Source organism: Balaenoptera musculus, chromosome 17, assembly GCF_009873245.2.
Source record: "Balaenoptera musculus isolate JJ_BM4_2016_0621 chromosome 17, mBalMus1.pri.v3, whole genome shotgun sequence".
Classification (NCBI taxonomy): domain Eukaryota; kingdom Metazoa; phylum Chordata; class Mammalia; order Artiodactyla; family Balaenopteridae; genus Balaenoptera; species Balaenoptera musculus.
Window position 1 is genome coordinate 62,693,424 of NC_045801.1, and position 18,887 is coordinate 62,712,310.

At 35.4% G+C, this 18,887-nt stretch overlaps 1 protein-coding gene across 1 annotated transcript in view; it reads left to right on the forward strand.

Moving 5' to 3' along the window:
- UBE2W (ubiquitin conjugating enzyme E2 W) overlaps positions 1–18,887 on the forward strand; it is a 70,474-nt gene that overhangs the window by 20,907 nt on the left and 30,680 nt on the right. The gene's annotated exons all lie outside the window — the stretch shown is intronic.

Below are 18,887 nucleotides of genomic sequence, written 5' to 3' on the forward strand. Positions count from 1 at the left end.
GGTTTCTATCTTTTCCTTATAAACATGGCATTTAACGTTGAAAAAAACGATTCCCTTGTAAAGTCAGTCCCTAATCCTAAACATCTCCTCACAGATATTTCACATGTCAGTTATCACTCTCCTTTCCTCTTTTTTTTGATTCGTCTCATAAATATTTACTTATGCTAAAGTTTCTTCTCTGTCCTTTCACAACCAAACTTTTTGAAGTGGCAAAAAAAAAAAAAAAAGGGTATGATGCATAAAAAAGAATTTAAAAATCATAAGTGACTATTTTAAGGAATATTAATAAAATAATAAAGATATTAATATTCATCTAGCTTAAGAGATAAAAGTTACCATTACTTTTGAAGCCTCCTCTATGTACCTCTTCTAATTGTACCTCATTCCTTCCCAGAGTAAATTGCTCTCCTGGATTTTGTTTATCATCCCCTATTTTTCTTTACTTTTTTCTGACTTCTTTTGTTTAACCTTTTAAGATTAATCCATCTTGATGGATGTAACAGTACATTTTTTAGACTAAGTAATATTCCATGTTACAAAGTCTTTTATAATTGTTTATTTTACTCCTAATTTATTGTGAACATAGCTGCTTTAAATATTCTAACACACCTTTCCTGATGCACATGTGCATGGTTTTCTCTGGGGTATGTGTATATATCTAGGAGTGGACTTGCTGGGTTGTACTATGTCTTTGTTCAGTTTTACCAGGTAATGTCAAAAGTGGTTAAATAAGTTTATGTTCATGCTGGTAGTACAGGAGTTCCAGGGATACCACATACTCCCCAGCACTTGGTATTGTCTGACTTAATTTTTGTGGAAGACATCTCATTGCAGTTCTGTTTCACATTTCCTTGATTGATAAAGAGGTCAGATATCGTTTTTATTTGTTTATGGGCCATTTGTGTTTCCTCTTCTATGGAATGCCTATTGACTGTTTTTCAGTTTGGTTATCCTTTATTGATTTTTATAGGAGTTCTTTTGTATGACTAACTTCTTTTCCCAGTTTAAGATTTGATTTTTCACTTTCAGTGTCTCTGAACTGCGAAGAGAATTTATCAGTCTTTTTCCTTTTTGGTTTGTACTTTCTCTGTTTTAAGAAATCCTTTTCTACTGTGAGCTCATGAAATTTTTCTAAAATTTTGTCCTAAAATGTTGTCTTCTAAAAGTCTTGCAGTTTAGTCTTTCACATTTAAGTCTTTAATCCCTTATGGGTTGAGTTAGGGATCCAATTTCTTTTCTTTTCTTTCTTTTTTTAATGAATACCCAATTTGTCTTAGCGCCATTTACTAAGAAGCTTTCCTGTTTGGTCAACAGTCAAGTTTCCAAATATGTGTGGGTCTGCATCATCTGGGCTATCTCTTCTGTCCCATTTGGCCTGTATGTGTCCATATTTGAGTTCATGATGAAATCTTGATGCCTACCAGGGCTAATCCTGCTGCCTTTCAAATCTAGATGTCTTTTTAAAAAAAATCCAGATGTTAAAAGAAACTAGCAAAAATGTAAGATAAAGCCACCTTAAGAAAAATGAATAATTGAAAGGAGTTTTATATTTCACTTAACTTTGCCTTCCCTGATCAGAGTATGTTTACATATGCTTGTATATCATATGTTTACCCTTATTTTTAAGAGCTTATGCTTCTCATTTTATTTTTTATTGAAGTATAATTGACCTACAACACTATGTTAGCACAACATTTAATATTTCTATGCACTACAAAATGATAATGGTAAGTCTAATTACCATTTGTCACCATAAAGTTATTACAGTATTGTTGACTATATTCCCAATGTTGTACATTTCATCGCTCTGACTCATTTATTTTGTAACTGGAAGTTTGTACCTGTTAATCTCCTTCACCTATTTCTCGTTCCCCCACCCACCTCCTGTCTGGCAGCCACCTATTTGTTCTCTATATCTATGAATCTGTTTCTGTTTCTTTTTGCTTGTTCATTTGTTTTGCTTTTTAAATTCCACATATAACTGAAGTCATACAGTATTTGTCTTCCTCTGTCTGACTTGTTTCACTTAACATAATACCGTCGAAGTCCATCCATGTTGTCACAGATGGCAAGATTTCATTCTTTTTTATGGCTGAGTAATATTCTGTTGTGTATATATACCACATCTTTATCAGTTCACCTTTCGATGGACACATAGGTTGCTTCTATGTCTTGGCTATTGTAAATAATGCTGCAATGAACATAGGGATGCATATATCTTTTCAAATTACTCTTTTTGTTTTCTTCAGGAAAATACCCATAAGTGGAGTTGCTGGATCGTATGATAGTTCTATTTTTAGTTTTTTGAGGAATCACCATGCTGTTTTTCATAGTGGCTGCACCAATTTACATTCCCACCAACACTGCATGAGGGTTCCCTTTTCTTCAAACCCTCCCCAACATTTGTTATTTGTTGTCTTTTTGATAATAGCCATTCTGACAGGTGTGAGGTGATATCTCATTGTGGTTTTGATTTGCATTTCCCTGATGATTAGTGGTGGTGATCATCTTTTAATGTGTCTGTTGGACATTGTATGTCTTTTTTGGAAAAATGACTGTTCAGGTCCTCTACCCATTTTTTTAAAAATAATTAATTAATTAATCTAGTTTTTGGCTGTGTTGGGTCTTCGTTGCTGCATGCAGGCTTTCTCTAGTTGTGACGAGTGGGAGCTACTCTTGTTGTGGTGCACGGGCTTCTCATTGCGGTGGGTTCTCTTGTTGTGGAGCACGGGCTCTAGAGTGCAGCTCATTAGTTGCGGCGCACGGGCTTAGTTGCTCCACGGCATGTGGGATCATCCTAGACCAGGGCTCGAACCTGTGTCCCCTGCATTGGCAGGTGGATTCTTAACCACTGTGCCACCAGGGAAGTCCCCCTCTGCCCATTTTTAAATCAGGCTGTTTGTTTTTTTGATGTTGAGTTGTATGAGTTCTTTGTATATTTTGGATATTAATCCCTTATCAGATAACATTGTTTGCAAATATCTTCTCCCATTCAGTAGGCAGCCTTTTTGCTTTGTTGATACTTTTCTTTGCTGTGCAAAAGCTTCGTATTTAGTTTGATGTAGACCCATTTATTATTTATTTTTTTTGCTTTTGTTTCCCTTGACTGCAGCAACATCCCCCAAAATATTACTAAGACTGATGTCAAAGAGTGTACTCCTTAAGTTTTATTCTACAAGTTTTTTGGTTTCAGGTCTTACTTTTAAGTCTTTAATCCATTTATAATTTATTTTTGTGCCTGGCATGGGAGAGTAGTCCATTTTGATTCTGTTGCATGTATCTGTCCAATTTTTCCAACACCATTTATTGAAGAGGTTGTCTTTTCCCCATTGTATATTCTTACATCCTTCTTGCTGATTAATTGACCATGTTAGTGTGAGTTTCTTTCTGGGCTCTCTTTTCTGTTTTATTGACTTATGTGTCTTTTTTTGTGTCAGTACCATATTGTTTTGATTTCTGTATCCTAGTAGTATAAGTTGAAATCAGCAAGTGTGTTGCCTCCATCTTTGTTTTTCTTTCTCAAGTTTGTTTTGGCTATTTGGAGTTTTGTGTTTCCATTACAGATTTTAGATTTGTTCTAGTTCTGTGAAAAATACATTGGTGTTTTGATAGGGGTTGCATTGAATCTGTAGACTTCTTTGGGGAGTATGGTCATTTTAGAAATATTAATGCTTCCAATCCATGAGAATGGTGTATTTTTACACTTGTTTGTGTCATCTTCACTTTCTTTCATCAATATAGTTTTCAGAGTAAAGGTCTTTAACCTCCTCGGTTAGATTTCTTTCTAGGTATTTAATTTTTGATACAATTGTAAATGGGAATGTTTTCTTAATTTTACTTTTTGATAGCTTCTTGTTCATGTATAGAAACACAACAGATTTCTGTATATTACTTTTGTATCGTTCAACTTTACTAAATTAATTAATTTGAATAGTTTTTTTGGTGGCCTGTCTAGGCCTAGTTTCCTATGTTTAGTATCATGTCATCTATAAACAGTAATGGTTTTACTTCTTCCTTTCCAATTTGGATTTCTTTTGTTTCTTTTTCTTATCTGATTGCTGTGATAATGCCACTTTTCATATATAATACATTTTGTATTGGAAATAGTTATTTTCATAAAACAATGTCTGTTAATAAACAATGAATTTATTTTTATTTTTAAATAAACAAAATTTAAAATTTCACAGTTGTAATTTCTATTGCAGTAAATAGCAATATATCTATATTTTCCCCCTATAAGCAAAAGCTTTTTGGGTTACTCAAAAATTTATAAGTGTAAGAGGCTCCTGAGACCAAAAAGTTTAAGACCTATTGCTCTAAAGTAAACATTTAAAACTCTTAATATATACTTTGTTAAGTACACTTTTAGCTATATTCCACACCTTTTGATAGGTAATATTTTTGTGATAATTCCTTTTTTTTTTTTTTTGGCTGTGCTGTGGGGCTTGTGGGATCTTAGTTCCCCCACCAGGGATTGAACCTGGGCCCTCGCCAGTGAGAGCACGGAGTTCTAACCACTGGACCGCCAGGGAAATCCCATGATAATTCATTTCTGAATATGTTCTAGTTTTCTTCTTCTTTGATCATTGAGTTGTTCGAAGGTGTGTTTTAAAATTTCCAAATGTATGTGGGTTTTTTCCAGTTCTTTTTGCTGTTGATTTCTAATTTACTGCATTGGGGTCAGAGAATGTGATTTGTATCACAGTTCTTTGAAATTTGTTGAGGTAGACTCTGGCTTCACACCAGTTTTTATAAATGCTTTGTAAGTGCTTGAAAAGATTTTTTTCTCTAGTTAGTGTCAGTGTTTTTAAAATGCTCTATTGATCAATGAGCAGGTAGGAAAATAGTAAATACTCTAGATACTTTTAGGCAGAGAGAGATTTCATGCAGGTAATAGGTTACAAGGGTGTGGTTAGGACTAGAGCAGCAAAAAGGGTAGAGAGGGTTTGAGAGGAAGAGGGAGGTTGTCTAAGGATCTGGGAGTTGTTACTACCTATGGCTGGAACCAAAGAGCCTGCACTTGCTACTAAGCTGCTGGAGCACTGGTACAAGTTACTGCTACTTGGTAGAACCACGCACACTCCTGCAACTCAGCAAGAACCCAGGAGCTCAACTTTTGCTGATTTTTCTGGAATCTACAGCTGCCAGCTCTTGACTTCAATAGGAGACACCTTCCGTTGGAGGTGTTTCAGAACCAGGAGTAAAATGGGAGGGGGAATGGCATTTTTCTTCTACTTTTTTTCCCCCCGGTACCTTCTTTTGGCAGAATGGAAGACAGGGGAGTCTGACAGAAATAGTTCACAGGCTTTTTTGTCTGCTTGATCTATCCATTACTTTGAGAGATCTTAATAAAATTTCCTACTATGAAGGTAGATTTGTTAATATTCCTTTGCTTGTCTATTTTCAAAGCTAAGTTGGGTATATACAAGTTTTTTTTTTATCATTTAAATTTTATTTTATTTTTTACATAGCAGGTTCTTATTAGTTATCTATTTTATACATATTAGTGGGGTGTATACAAGTTCTATGCTTTTGATGAACTGAACCTTTTATCATTATATAGTTTGTTTTTTTTAAATCTCTGTTAGTATTTTTGGTCTTAAAGTCAGTTTTACTTGACATTAGTGTAACTTTGTCAACTTTCTTTGGCCTGGTATCTTTTCTGTCCTTGATTTTGAACCTTTCGGTGCCCTTATCTTTTAAAAATCACATAAACTGTATATTGTCACCATCCATTTAACTTTATCTTTTAACTAAAGAACTTTCATTTTTTTACTGACTAACTGATATAATGGACTTTATCTTTTAACTAAAGAACTTTCATTTTTTTACTGACTAACTGATATAATGGAATTTCTTTCATTTTGTATGATTTTCATTTGTCCTTTTTTTGTATCTGTATCTTAGTATGGATTGATTTCTTTTTCCTTTTTCTCATTTTGCTTTTTCCACCTCTCCACGTTTGGAACTTATACACTCCTATTCTTTTACAGGTTACCCTAGCTATTTTTGCATTTATTTTGCTGTTATCATTCTAGTTTTTATTTCATACTTTTTGTTACAAAAATTTCAATCATGAGGAAAAGTACAAAAAAGATAGTACAACATCTCTAGTCTTTATGTAGATTCAACAATTAACATTTTCTGTATTTACTTTTTCTTTCATTTTTTTTTTGTTTAATAAACATTTTTTGTTTTTGTTAAGTCTTACTGAGAAAAAATGCACATACCATGATCATTCAAAGTATACAGGCTAATGGCTTTTATTATTCAGAGTTGGGCAACTGTCACCACAGTCAATTTTAGGACAGTTTAATAAATGCTTTTACTAAAGTGTGTGTAATATACAGAAAAGTACACAAATCTAAATATAGAGTTCACATATTCACAAAGTGAATGCATCCTTTTAACCACCACATGAAATAGAATAATACTTATACCCCAGGAGCCTCTCTTATGCCCACTCCTAATGACTGCTTCCTCTTCCCAAAGGTAACCACTGTCTTGACTTCTAATGCCATAGGTTACTTTTGCCTGTTTGTGAGCTTTATGTAAATGAAATTATATGATATGGGTTTTTTAAAATTTTTTGGTTTTTGTTTCGTTTGCTCAACATTAGTTTATGGGATCCATGTTCTGTGTAGAACAAATTCGTTTTTATTGCATTGTATGAATATATCACAGATTATCCACCCAATTTACTGTTGATAGGCATTTGAATTATTTCTGTTTTGGGCCTGTCATGAATAATGCTCCTATAAACATTCTTGTACGTGTGTTTTGTCGAACATATGTATGTTGGGTATATACCTTAGAATAAAATTGGTGGGTCAGAGCATATGTTTATATTCACGTTTACAAAGAAGCACCAAATGGTTTGCCAATTTACACTCCATCGAACCGTGTATGAGAGTTACATTTCTTGAACATACATACTTGCCAACTTGGTCTCGTCAGTTTTTAATGTTAGCCATTTTGGTAGATATATGTTACTATTGTAATATGGCTTTAATTTGCGTTTTTCTGTTCCCCACTGAGGTTGACCCCTTTTTCCTATATTTATTGGTCATTAAGATGCTTTCTGTCAATCATGTGTTCTAGTTTCTCACCAATTTTTCTGTTCGGTTGTTTGCCTTTTTTTAAAAAATTAATTTGCAGGAATTGTGATAGCTAATTTAACATACATAGTTATCAAAATCTAAAGTTTTATCAGTATGTTTGCACTCTTTTCAAAAAATAAAATGACCTTGGAAGGCTTTAACTCCCATCACCTGCCTACCAATTTATATGTTGATTGCCCTAATCTTACAGATTAGGCATTTCTGGCTAATATTCTTTATTGTAAATCCAAAATCTGAAAAAAGGCTTAGACTCACAGATATAGAGAACAAATCAGTGGTTACCAGTGGGGAGAGGAAAGGGGGCAGGGGTGAGATAAGAGGCACAAACTATTATGTATAAAAAAAGCTACAAAGTTATATTGTACAACACAGGGAATATAGCCAATGTTTTATAATAGCTATAAATGGAGTATAACTTTTAAAATTGTGACTCACTATACTGTGCACCTGTAACTTATATAATATTTTACATCAGCTGTACTTCAATTTAAAAAAAGAAAGAGGACTTCCCTGGTTGTCCTGTGGTTAAGACTCCATGATCCCAATGCAGGGGGCCCAGATTCAAACCCTGGTCGGGGAACTAGATCCTGCATACCACAACTAAGAGCCTGCATGCTGCAACTAAAGATCCCACTCGTGGCAACTAAGACCTGGCGCAGCCAAATAAATAAGTACATAAATATAAAAAAAAAAAGGGGGCTTCCCTGGTGGCGCAGTGGTTGAGAGCCTGCCTGCTAGTGCAGGGGACGCGGGTTCGAGCCCTGGTCTGGGAGGATCCCGCATGCTGTGGAGCAGCTGGGCCCGTGAGCCACAATTACTGAGCTTGCGCATCTGGAGCCTGTGCTCCGCAACAAGAGAGGCCGCGATAATGAGAGGCCCGCGCACCGCGATGAAGAGTGGCCCCCACTTGCCGCAACTGGAGAGAGCCCTTGCGCAGAAACGAAGACCCAACACAGCCATAAATAAATTAATAAATAAATAAATAAACCCAAAGTTTAAAAAAAAAAAAATAGGAAGAACACTGACATAAATCACAGCAAGATCTTTTTTGACCCATCTCCTAGAGTAATGAAAATAAAAACAAAAATAAACAAATGGGACCTAATGAAATTTAAAAAGCTTTTGCACAGCAAAGGAAACCATAAACAAGATGAAAAGACAACCCTCAAAATGGAAGAAGATATTCACAAACGAATCAACGGACAAAGGATTAATCTCCAAAATATATACACAGCTCATGCAGCTCAATATCAAAAAACCAAACAACCCAATCAACAAATGGGTGGAAGACCTAAATAGACATTTCTCCAAAGAAGACATACAGATGGCCAAGAGGCACATGAAAAGATGCTCAACATCACTAATTATTAGAGAAATGCAAATCAAAACTACAGTGAGGTTCACTTCACACTGGTTAGAATGGGCATCATCAGAAAATCTACAAACAATAAATGCTGGAGAGGGTGTGGAGGAAAGAGAACCCTCTTGCAGTGTTGGTGGGAATGTAAATTGATACAGCCACTATGGAGAACAGTATGGAGGTTCCTTAAAAAAACTAAAAATAAAATTACCATATGACCCAGCAGTCCCACTACTGGGCATATACCCAGAGAAAACCTTAATTCAAAAAGACACATGCACCTCAGTATTCATTGCAGCACTATTTACAATAGCCAGGACATGGAAGCAACCTAAATGCCCATCAACAGACGAATGGATAAAGAAGATGTGGTAGATACATACAATGGAATATTACTCAGCCATAAAAAGGAACAAAATCAGGTCATTTGTAGAGACGTGGATGGACCTAGAAACTGTCATACAGAGTGAAGTAAGTCAGAAAGAGAAAAACAAATATCATATATTAACACATATATGTGGAATCTAAAAAAATGGTACAGATGAACCAGTTTGCAAGGCAGAAATAGAGACGGATGTAGAGAACAAATATACGGACACCAAGGGGGGAAGGGGAGGGGTGGGATGAAATGGGAGATTGGGATTGACATGTATACACTAATATGTATAAAATAGATAACTAATGAGAACCTGCTGTATAGCACAGGGAACTCCACTGTACAGTAGAAACTAACACATTGTAAAACAACTATACCCCAATTTTTTTTTAAAAAAGTACTTTTTTAAAAAATAAAGTGGAAAAAATAAATTTAAAATGGCTTAGAAATAAAAACTTTTTGGAAGTTGACTACAAATTTTTCTTGTGGCGAAACCTGAAATGAGTGGGTATGCGATTGCCTAGTGTTTTTAAAAATTTCATATGCTGTAAACATTCACATATTTGAGTGCGAAATACTAATTAGTTTGGTGGGGTGCATTGTTATTATTTTTATAAAATCCAGAAAATTCTTAATTTTGAAATATCTGGCCCCAGGAATTTTTACATAAGGAATTGTGAGCCTGTGTTGTTTTACACAATCATTGTTTAGATTTACTTACATATTTACGTATTTTTGCTTCCTATGTCTTCTTGCATCTTTCACCTGTCATTTAGGATTATTTTGCAGAAGGAAATTAAGATTTATTGTTTAGCTGCTTAGTGTTGGTGGTAAACTCTGTTTTATCTGAAAATACCTTTTTTTCACCTGTGTTCTTGAAACTATATCTAGTTTTGCTAGGTATAGGAGTTAAAATTGTCAATTATTTTCACTTAGATGAAAGATAAAATTCCACTTGTTTTCTAAATTCTAATACTATCTGACTTCAATTATTGCTCTTAAAATGATAGCCATCAGTCTAATTTTGCATACCTTTGTAGGTAATCTTTTCTCTAGTTTTAGGATTAGCTCTTTTTCAGTTGGTGTTCTGTACTTTCACAGTGATGTGTGTGAGTTTGGGATTCTTTTTATTTATGCTGTTTGGAATTCATTCTGGACGTGGACTTGAGGATTGATGTCTTGAACAGTTCTGGGGAATTCTCATGCATTATCTCTTTAAATGTTGCCTCCTATTCTCTTGTATTCTCTTTGTCTCATGTTTTCACCTCTGTTTCTCTGTTACATCCTGGAAAAATTCTTCAGACATCTTCCTAGGTATTAATTCTCTCTTCACCTGTGTTTAACCTACTGTTTAATCTATCCACTAAGTTTAAAAAGGGTTTTTTTTTTTTATTTAGGTACATTTCACATGCCATAGAATTCATCCACTTAAAGTGTACAATCAGTGATTTTTTTTTTTAGTATATTTACCCAGTTATGCAACTGTCCCCATTATCTAATAGAAAATTTTCATCATCCCCAGAGGAAAACCTTGTACCCATAAGCATTCACTGTCCATCTTCTTCCCATCTACTGGCAGACACCAGTCTAATTTTTAGGTCTATAGATTTGCCTCTTCTGGGCATTTCATATAAATGGTATCAACCTATATGTGGTCTTCTGTGACTGACCACTTTTACTTACCATAATGTTTCTGAGGTTCCTCCATGTTGCAGCATGTATCAGTACTTCATTCTTTTTTTTTATGGCCAAATAACATTCCACTGTATGAATACAACAGATTTTGTTTACCTGTACATCAGTTAATAGACATTTGGGTAGCTTCTATTTTTTTCTGTTATGATTAATGCTGTTTTGAACATTTGTGTTCATGTTTGTTTTTTTTTTTTTTTGTGTTCATGTTTTTATGTGGATTTGTTTTCTTCATCCATTGAGCCCTTAAATCTAATTATACAAGAAATACACTTCTACATTCTTGTCATAAAAGAGTCATAATATAAAAGTATATAGTGTAAACAGGGGTGTCCTCTTTCTCCTCCATTTTTGCTGCTAGGAGGGAACTACTGTAAAATAGTTGGATGTGCTTCCTTCTCTCTCTTCCGTATGCGTTTATATGACGTTTGTATAAATCTCTTGCTTTTGTTTTAATATAAAGGAATTATATGTATTTTTGAGGCTTTCTTTTTTTTTCCATTTCAGTATGTTTTGGGATTCTTCTGTTGCTGTTAGTACACAGAGATCCACATCATTCTTAATGGTTGTGTAGCCTTATTTCCATATGCCATAATTTGTAAAATTATTGATAGACACATATATTGTTTCTGGATTTTGCATACAGTGAAGCAGTCAACATTCTTATTAATTTTTTAAAAAAGCATTTACTGAGGAAAAGCATTATTTATCAGGCACAGTTTTGAATGCTAGGATTACAAAGATAAGTAGACCATAATCTCTGCCTTAGAGTTGCTCACAGTTATATAAATGCTACAAGAACATAAAGTAAATTAATTGGGGATCTGGTGCTTTTCCAGCTAGGAAGATAGATTTGTATTGCATCAGGTATTTTATGCTATTGTCTTCTGAATAATTTCTCATTTGGTTCTTACTACTTTTTTAAAGTATTTTTCTAGATTCTGAAAAGACAAATTGTTGCCTTAGTGGATAGAACTTGTATTCCCCAGGATTTTTTTTTTTGCTTCTGTTAGTTGCCTGGGGCATTACTTCCTTGACCACTTGATTAAATTCTTGCCTAAGGTTCTCAGCAGGAATTCAGACTCAGACCCATGTGGGTGTCTTCTTGAGATTTTGACATTTCATGGGAGACATTTTTTTCTTCCTATACCCATTGCTAAGTTCTAAGCAGGCAGATTTCATTGTTATCTCTTTCTGTGCCCTTTATCTTATTCACTATTACACTGAGGGGTCATAGTTTTATGCAGGTCTTCCGAGAGATTCCTCACTTTTTGGTCTTGCCCCCCTTGGGTTTGGTGCCCCCCTTGGGTTTGGTAGAAAACCCCAAAGTGAAAGCCAACCTTGATCCTTTGAATATTTCAGAGTTCGTGTGTTCACTTTGTTTTTGTTTTCTGTGGAATTATTCAGAGTATCTACATTGTGCTGGAAATAAAATTTTGTTTAGTCTTTAAATGCATTCTTCCTTTAGCTTTCAGTATACCACAGTCCTGGTTTTTCTCCCCTTTGATCACTCTCTTTTTGAACACTGCTGTACCCTGAAATCATGTAGAGATTATTTACGTATTTGTCTCTGTTTTTAGACTGTGGGCTCTTCACAAACAGGAATCATTTAGTCTTGTCATTTTTTTGCATCCCAGTCTGATTTTTGAAAATGTTAGTTTATTTTTTAATTTTTTATTCTTTTGGCCATGCTGAGCAGCTTGTGGGATCTTAGTTCCCCGACCACTGATCAAGGTCACTGCCAGGCCCCCGGCAGTGAAAGTGCCGAGTCCTAACCACTGGGCCGCCGGGGAATTCCCAAAAATGTTAGTTTAAAATAAGAATGAACACCTTGGTTTGTTGAAGCCTTTCCATTTCCTAAAAGGGGGAAAAGTTTCAATAAATAAATGTTAGAATTAAGGGCTATAGAAGTATACTTAGGAAAAAAGTATTTTTTCTTAATTTGCATGAATCAAATTCTACCTTATTTTAAAATAAGGTAAGATCATTTCAGTGCCGTGTCATCTCACCCTGAAAGAAGAAAAATGTTGAAATTGTTTAATATTGTTGGGGGGAAAGTAGTAATTTATTAGTGAAATTATATTAATGTGTATGGTATTCTTATTTTTTTTCTATCACACCCTCCTATTGTTAACCTTCCACCTTTAGTTGCTTGTTAGATGAAATTAGAGAAAACATGTTGGGCATTTTATATACAGTTGCATTAGCAATCATTGTCGTATATCTCTACATTTTTAATGTTTTCCCCTCTCTTGTTTATATTTCTCCCTACCCTAAATAAGGATTTCTACCCTTTAGAATAGTTTCTCAAAGTGTCAGTTTTAAATAAAATTTTACAAGATGTGAGGCCTAACTCTCCAACTCCTTAACTTGCTCCATTTTTCATCACATTTTAATATACCATACACTTATTTGTTTTTGTTATTATTTATTAACTCTCTTCTCTCACTAGAGTTTAAGCTTTACAGGGCCAGGAATCTTGTCAGTTTGTCCATTGATGTACTGCCATTATTAGTATCTAAGAGGGATATACTCTCTCCTGGTTTTGATTCATAACCATAAGAGTATCATTTAAATATTTTGTGGCTTGGTTTCAACATATATTAGTGTGGGATGATACTTACACAAATACATTAGTTTAGAAGCTGAACTGTTTTATATATGAATGAGCTTTTTAGGATGCTATTTAAAATACTTAGTCTTTTTTTCTTTTTTTTTTTTATTAAGAGCATTTCATTGAGTGTGGTATTCTTCATTAAACAGTAATGTTCTCTGTCATACAAATGTAGTAGTACTTTTTTATACAGTCATACCCATCATCCTCAGCTGTCTGAAAAAGCAAAAACTTGAACTAATATATAAGCATGAGCATTGATGAAAATGATCAGAAGCCGAGGAGGTAAAGATGGCATCATTGGGATGAAACACCATGTTTTAGCACCGTGCTACACAAAGTGTGGTCTGTGGCCCTGTTACTGGGCTGTGCTTTTCATTTTATGAGGACTTGGAAAAATAGTACCTAATTTCTCCGGTTAATTTCAGTGAGGGAGTATAGTATGGTTTAAGAGCAAATGAAGCAATAAATGTTAGCCAGTGTTAAATGCCAGCACTGGAGATGGGTTAGGATTTGTTACACGAAAATAATGTGATATATTCACCAAAATAAGTAAGCCCTTTTGCTTGGTAATGTATGGTGGGGCTAGGGAGGGGGAAACAGCAAATAAAAGAGAAAGAAGAGGAGAAAGCAAGAGAATGTCAGTGACTAGAGGTTAGATATTATGACAAGTTATTGATAGTCGAAGAGCAGATGACAGTTAAAAAAGTGAAAACTGGGGCTATCAAGCTATCAGAACTATATACTGAAGGATCATGTGGGCTTGTAGACCTCACTGTTGTCTGAGGATGTCACAATAGAGTAATCATTATTTAAAAAAAAAAAAACTTTTTTTGACATCTTTATTGGAGTATAATTGCGAGTAATCATTATTAACAGGCTAAATTATGTTCAGTACACATAATGTCAGGGATCTGTATTAGAGTTTAGAGTTTTACCATGTTCATTTAAAATTTTTTTGATATTTAAAAGTGTTAGTCTTCATCCATTTTATCTCATTTCCTGATCATGCCAGGGAAGCACATGGCATATTCAAACTTGGTTTAACATGGGTCTGTGTTGGGATAGGCATTGATATTATCAGTTGGGGGAAATGGAACAGGACTGATTAGAACATAGTGATTACGTTTTTTTTTCTTTTTTCCTTTTTGGCTGTCCCACACGGCATGCGGGATCTTAGTCCCCTGACCAGGAATCAGACCTGTGTCCCCTGCAGTGGAAGCGCAGAGTGCTAACCACTGGACCTCCAGGGAATTCCCATAGTGGTTACAGTTTTTAAAGTGATCTTTAAATTGCTTTTACTCTTTTGTATAAAAACTGTATCTTGTGCTTTCCGAGGACTTTAAATCTCATAAGGCTAAGAGTAATAATATGTGTCTGTTTTATTCTGTTGGCCTTTTTACGTCCCCACACTTGACCTTTGCTGTGAAGCAGCTACTCTAGTGATTCTTGGAGATGTGGTAGTGGAGAAGAGGATACGTTAAGCTCCTGGGCAGCCTTTTCATGTTACATAAATACTTTCCTCGACCCCTGTAGTAAGCTCCAGTCATAGGGAAGAGTAAATCTCAAGAATAATCCCTCATGTGTACTGAAGTGGGAAAAAGTTTTAGGAACTGAACTTGTGTCACTCTTAAGTGCAGGGTCACACATCCTAGGATGTTGTAGTAGTCTAGAGATTCTCAACCATCGTTTGATGACGTACAGGAATGCCATTCACTTTTGTGGTGTTTCCCAACATCTTGTCGTTGATAATAGTTAACTGCAAAAGTTGTCAGTGGTTTTCTTACCCCCCAAAGTAGTAAATTTCAGTGGATTCATATCACTTAGATTCATTTGCATTCATGAGGAAGGAGAGAAAGGGAGGTGCTGGCTGGACTATAGAGCCATTGAAAAGCCAAGCCAGTTCTGAAAGTGTTAAATCTTTTTTTTTTTTTCATGGTATTTAGATACATCAGGATCTTTTTTACTGAGTATATAAACCCACTTGGGTCTCTTAGAAGAGCTCAAATTCCTATGAGTTTTCCAGACTTGAGCCAACACAAGATGAGGGCTAGATAGAATTTTCAGGTTTACTCTAGATTTGGGATGCTTTAAAACAGTTAGATTCTGGGCCTGGCCTTTTTGCCTGGGGTGCTTTAAAACATTTAGATTCTGGACCTGGCCTTTTTGCCTTGGAAGACAGATGTACTGCTGTACACAGTCTGGGAATAAAGTGCATCTTTATAGATTGAGATCATGTATCGCCAGGTATGTGTTAAATATTGAGAGAAGAATCATTTTAGGCATATTAAATTTACTCAGAAAATTAATTTTTATTTTTCAGGTGGTTCTAGTACTTGAAGAGTCAGGAAAATTAAACTTTTTTTTTGAAAGTGGGTTGTCTACTCTAGCCACTTTTTTTTTTTAGTATTTGTTTATTCGGTTGCGTCAGGTCTTAGTTGTGACAGGCAGGCTCCTTAGTTGCAGCTCGCCAGCTCCTCAGTTGTGGCATGTGAACTCTTAGTTGTGGCATGCATGTGGGATCTAGTTCCCTGACGAGGGATCGAACCTGGGCCCCCTGCATTGGGAGTGTGGAGTCTTAACCACTGTGCCACCAGGGAAGTCCCCAGGAAAATCAAACTTTTATTAATGACATATATCATATATTTTTTAATGCATATTTTTCCCCCTACTTTAACATATCTGAAATCAAGATGTGTCTAATGAGTGGTGTGTAATTGTTTAATTGGTAGCAGTTTTCCTTTCCTAGTATTACATGAAATAATAGTGCATCTTATGATTGATGCTGTGTCTTAGATTCAGAGAACCATGGTACATTTGTAATATATGTAATTAATTTTCCCATATCTCTCCAATTTAGGGACAGACAGGGTGATATTTGGCTATGAACCTTTGGAACTGTTAATTTTTCAGCCCCCTTAGCTCCCAGTAGTTTGTAAGTAGTTCTGCTTCTTTACTTAGTTACCTTCTGCAGTTATTTTCCAGTTATCTCCAGTTATCTCAATTCTAGGCTCTCATTTTCACCACTGTCTAGGAAAGCAGCCAATGTTGCCCCGATGGTCTAATAATCTGGTGGTATCACTGCTTTTGCTAGTGTTCTAATGCACGTGTTTCTCATCTACTTTTGCTAACACTTTGTCTTCAAAGTTAGGAGGTGAATGCTTCCTCATGTGATGATAGCTTTCTGTTGATAGATGCTACATGGTATGATCTCTAAACACATGGTATTCTCTCTAAACAGTTATGCTAGTTCTTCACATTCTCAAGTGAGTATGAATTTTCCTTTATTTTTACGTTGAACTCTTTAAGTCCTCTTTTTTTAGCTTCTGTGTTCATATTCAGTTCCTAGAAACGGGTTCTTAGAACCAGTTTCTTAGAAGAGCCAGAGGACCCTTGAGGGACCTGTTTGCTTACTTAAAGACACTTCCTGCCCTCTTTAATGATTATTGTTCCAGGAAGGATACCTAAGAGTGAATTCCCTGTTTCTATGAGCCTGCCAGATACACTGTTTGACCTTCTACTCTTATCTTTTTTTTTTTTTTCGGTAAGTTTTATTAGTACACTGGTAAATCATTAGTTTTATTAGTATGCTTAGTAAGTACTCATTAACCCCCCAAATGTTTGTCCTGCTCTGTCTCTTTATTGCAGAGGATGTGGATGTGCAAGGTAGTTTATTGCCTGATGGCAGAGACAGTAAGGGACTGGCATGAATTGTCTTTTTAATGTAGTGACTCCACCCCTCAATGAAAAAAAATGCTCCAGTGAATGTCTTGGATTCGGACCTGTGATACTGAAATTGAAATGGATGATTTCAGTGGATGAAAATGGATGATAGTGGATGATAGCCTCTTCTAATGGGGAGAGGTTGGAGCAGAGGTTCTGTATTAATCATCTTTCGCTGTGTGACAGATTACCCCCAAATTTAGTAATTTGAAAGAACAAGCATTTATAATCCCATGTAATTCGAAGGGTCTTGAAGCAGAGAGTTGGATTCTGGCTTGAGTTTGCAGGCAGTATACTGGCTCCAGCTGCAGTCATCTGAAATCTTGGCTGGAATTGGAGATTCCAGATAGGAGATTCTTCCAAATCATCCATGGTTGTTGGCAGGCGGCCCTAACCTTACCGCGTAGGCCTCTGAATTGGACTGTTCACAATATGGCAAGTGATTCTGGAGAGAATGACCCAGATGTAAATCATAATCTTTCATAACCTCATCTTGGGAGTGACATACCATCACTTCTGCTGTATTCTATCGGTTACACAGACCAACTCTGGTACAGTGTGGGAGGGAACTACACTAGGATGTGAATACCAGGAGGCAGTTACTTGGAGATTCTCTTGGAGTTTGGCTATACCACAGGCCCCTTTCTTTGTGGACATATAAGAAGTTGTGTCAGGGTGGGGGAAACTTTTCTTTTTCCACAGTGCTCTTCACCGTTATCTCCAGGAGACCTAGGAATAATTACACCAACACGAGTCTTCTTAACTTGCCTTTATATCCTGTTTCAGTTGGTAGCTATGCAAATCGACCTTCCTTTATATCTTAATTCAATAACAAGGGCTGTCTTCCTTGTCTTAGTAAAGTTTTCAAGGTCTGGAGGATTTCCACAGCAGTGTTTCCCAAAATGTAGTCATTGAAAGAAGACTTTTCCAAGATGCCCTACACTGAGAGGATTCCAGTACTTTCGGAAGCCTGTGTGTTATCTTCCTCCCCTTAGAGAATCATTGTGCAAGTTAGTATATCAGAAGTCTCTGAGAATTCCTGCTTTAAAAAAAAATCCTTTTTTTTTTTGTTGTTGAGCCCAGTGTTTCTGAAAATTTACTTGATCACAGAACCCACATTTGTTGACAGAAGTAGGATAAATTAAAAACCCTCTTCTAACATAGACACTTACAACGAATATATTCCTCCTTTATTCAAAACAAATTGTTTATGCAGCTTTATTTCTGTATTTTGGATAATTAAAATTTTTCTAAACTAATTTTCAATTTGTAATTTTGCATTTTGGAAGGCAGCTGAGGTCAGAAATTGCAATTAGTTGATATCTTATTTTCCATGTTACTAGCAGTTATGATATTGCACCATCTGAGGAAACGTTTTCACTTTTGGCAATTTAAAGAGCCATTGATTCTTAGCAAAGAAGGGAGGAGTTTTTAATTCTGTAGTGTTGTTAGATGGTAGTAAGCTTATTTAAAGGCATTATGAATTGAAAAGATCTAGAAACATTGCTGTATTGATAGTAATATTTCACTGTCTAGAAAAATCAGAAACTAGCTTTTAAGTAGAGAGTTGTTTGGAGTTCTGAACAGAAATCCATGCTTGTGTGCTTTAATCCAAGAAAAGATGTTCATTAAGAATCTTTATAATGTTACATGCACTTCTAATAACATTGGTTATTTTGCTTTTAAACCCGTAAATTATGGGCTGCTGTGGTTTTTGTTTTGCTTTGTTGTATACTGAAAAAGAATGTCCACTGATGATAACAAGGGAAGAACTGAACAATAAAAGCTGTACAAACAAGAATGCAAATACATAGCCATTTTGGGGCATCTAGTATGTGAAAAAATAACTTTATGTATCTCAGGCCCTGGTATGTTATATTCTGGTGTTGAAAGATTAAATTATATGTGAATGATCCCATTTTAAGGAAATAAACAGGGGCTGTAAATTGTAAATTAAAATTATTTTAAACTTTTTCAAAAGACTTTTTAACCTAATATAGT